The sequence below is a fragment of the Galeopterus variegatus genome, unplaced genomic scaffold (genome assembly GCF_000696425.1).
Source record: "Galeopterus variegatus unplaced genomic scaffold, G_variegatus-3.0.2 Scaffold50, whole genome shotgun sequence".
NCBI lineage: Eukaryota > Metazoa > Chordata > Mammalia > Dermoptera > Cynocephalidae > Galeopterus > Galeopterus variegatus.
Window position 1 is genome coordinate 997,632 of NW_007726161.1, and position 3,400 is coordinate 1,001,031.

The following is a 3,400-nucleotide window of genomic DNA, read 5'->3' on the forward strand; positions in this document are numbered from 1 at the left end:
TGAGACTGGCCACACTGCGCTCAGCCAGTGAGCGAACCGGCCATCCCTATGTGGGATCCGAACCCGGGGCCTTGGTGTTATCAGCACCGCACTCTCCCGAGTGAGCCACGGGCCGGCCCCCAGCCCTGCTTTTTATTAACTGTTACTTTGTGTGTGTTCTGCCTCAGTTTCTGTATCTGTATCATGGAGGCAATAATAATAGTAATATCCTTCAGAGGATTAAACAGTTTAATACATGTAGGATGATTAGGTTAGCATCAGCACATAATACTCAAAAAGGGTTATAAGTTTGGGCCGAGCCCGTGGCGCACTCGGGAGAGTGCAGCGCTGGGAGCACAGCAGCGCTCCTGCGGCGGGTTCGGATCCTATATAGGGATGACCGGTGTGCTCACTGGCTGAGCGCAGTGTGGCCAGTCTCAAAAAAAGGACAAAAAAAAAAAGTTATAAGTTTGCTTCCCTTTGGTGTGAAAGTGGATTTTGCCTATACTGATTTTTCCAGATCACTGAAGCAGTGATATTCAATAGCCACTATTTCCTCTGACCATTAGACACAGTACTTGACTACTGGTTCATCTTTGTTGGGTTTTTTTTTTGTGGCAGCTGGCCCCTACCTGGACCTTGGTGTTATTGGCATCGTGTTCTAACCACCTGAGCTAACTGGTCAGCCCCTGGTTCATCATTTTTAATTTTGGGTTTAAATTTTGAGCACATTAATTCAATAGTTTAATCACTTGTGGCTAATGAGTTCAGTTGTCCTTGGGCCATCTTTTAATTGCTGTTAAATAGTTCTCTAATGTGCTGCTTTTTAAAGGTACTTTAAAACCTAGAAACTGGTGTGCCTAATTTTTTTATGAAGATATGGCTTATTTTGTCTTCTTGATAATAAAATCCTCTCGTCCTCTTATCCAGTAAGATCAGATGCATTTGGTTAAAGGCTCTCCTTTAATCACAGATGCATTACCATGTACTTTCTTCACATAAAACATAAACATGCATTTACTTCTCAGTCTCTTACTGGAGGGCCAGGGCCACCACCTCGTAAATGGAGTGAAGGAGTCTGATTCTTGTGATTCAGCTTCATTTTCATAGCAGGAACCTTGCTTGTTTTATTAACTTTTTTTTTTTTTAACTCTGCATTAAATAACAATTACAACTGGAATAAAGATGCTTAACAACAAACTAACTCTTGGTGAATAGATACTAAGTAGTTCTGGGTGTTGCTGCAGTGGAAAGTTGGTATTACATTTTACAGAGGAGATGGAGCACATTTGGTAGTTTCATCTAAATAAAGCATTTCAGAAGTAAAAAATGTCCCTCTAATGCTGCTGCCTTCCTCATGCATCCTACTGTTAGCCTTTTGCTGTTTATCTTTTTTTTTATGTTTGTATTGCTATTTAATTTTAACAATATATGGGCCGGCCTGTGGCTCACTCGGGAGAGTGCGGTGCTGATAGCACCAGGGCCGCGGGTTCGGATCCATATAGGGCTGGTTCGCTCACTGGCTGAGCGTGGTGCTGACAACACCAAGTCAAGGGTTAAGATCCCCTTACCGGTCATCTTTTAAAAAATAATAATAATAATAATAATTTTAACAATATAAACCTGCCTAACCTTCATTTGGTCCTGCTGTATTGTATACTCAGTTGAGTTGACCTCCCATTTAAAAAATAAAAACAGGGCTGGCCAGTTAGCTCACATGGGGGAGAGCATGGTGCTGGTAATGCCCAGGTCACAAGTTTGGATCCCCATACCTGCCAACTGCCGAAAAACAAAAAAAAAAAAGAAAAGAAAAGTGACTTGGCTCCTGGCCCAGTGGAAAAAGCACTGTTGGGAATTCAGCGATCTAACTGGATTTTAGTCCTACCTTTAACTAGCAATGAGATTTGGGGTCAGTCATGAAATACCTGGGGGACTGGAATAAGTGGAGACGCTTCACTAACCAGTTTAGAGCAGCCATTGGACGCTTTACTAACCAGTTTAGAGCAGCCATTGGCAGAACAGCTTGCCCTACTCTTCTGGTTAGGAGCTCTACTTCCAAACAGATGTCCCACTGGAGTCTAAAGCATTGAAGTTGTGAATTGAGCTCATAGCAAGTGAGTAGATAGGATTACCTGGGAGTTAAAACTCTGGATCCCACCTCAGACCTGCTGAATTAACAAGATCCACAGGTGATCTGTATGTGTTAAAGCACTGCCCACATCCCAATGCCAGAACAGAGATGTCATGATATCCTAGGAGATTTTTTTTTTTTTGTCTTTTTCGTGACCGGTAAGGGGATCACAACCCTTGGTGTGGTGTCGCCCGCACCGTGCTCAGCCAGCCAGCGCACCGGCCAGTCCTATGTAGGATCTGAACCCGTGGCGGGAGCGTTGCTGCGCTCCCAGCCCCGCACTCTCCCGAGTGTGCCATGGGGCTGGCCCAGGAGGTTTCTTGAATAAATTTAGTTTTATGAAGTTCTTTCTGTGTGGTTATTTTTCTTATTTCTTGAGCTGTTACCATATACCTTATGGCAGTGGATCATTGTTAGGTGACCTTCTGCCCCAGTGTCACATTGTGGTTGTCTTTGGAATAAGGTAGTGTCCCTAGCAGGCATCTGTGTATATCCCAATATCAGGCCCAAAAATACTGTGCTGCTTTGCTGAATGAATGTTCTAGTCCTGCAGCCATCTTCTAGAGCAGATTTCTTAAGCTGGAGCAATATTGCCCAACCACTATCCTGGGGTATTTGAAAATTTGTAGTGGTGGGTTTTTATCATCACAGTAACTTGGGCTGCTATTGGTATTAGTGCCTGGAGGGCAGGGATGTTAAACATTCTGCCATTAAAGATAATCCCACACAAACTAATAAATATGTAAAGTGCTGTGGAAATGGATAAAGAGTGATTACTGATACTTAAGCAAATACTTGATGGGGCCAGCCATCTGTACACCAGGAGGCCCCAGTCTATTTGGTTGAGAAACAGCAGGGGGACCATTATCTAGAGAGCAAGGTGGGAGAGAGCAGCAGATCAAGTCAGTCTAGTGGGGGTAGGTCAGTGCTCAGGGAGCCCACCAATGAAGGCTCTGGCTAAAGATGTGCTCAGAACTTTTAAAAGTGTGGGTGTTTCTCTGTTGAGCTGTTAGAAAGTATCAGTCCACAAAAATTGCTTTTATGCTAAATACAAAGTAATCAGTACTAAGGACAGTAAGTTCTCTTCATTAGAAACACTAAATAGCAAACAGCTAATGTTACCTTCTAAGCTTTTTTGTTTTAACATAGTTGAGAAGAAACTATAGCTATAGTTTTAATTTGTGCTTTTCCCTTTAACAAATGTGTTCTCATGTAGATACATAATTCCATTTTGGGAATGTGTAGGACACATTGACTTAACTATGCAGCTGGCACTAAATGTCAGGAATG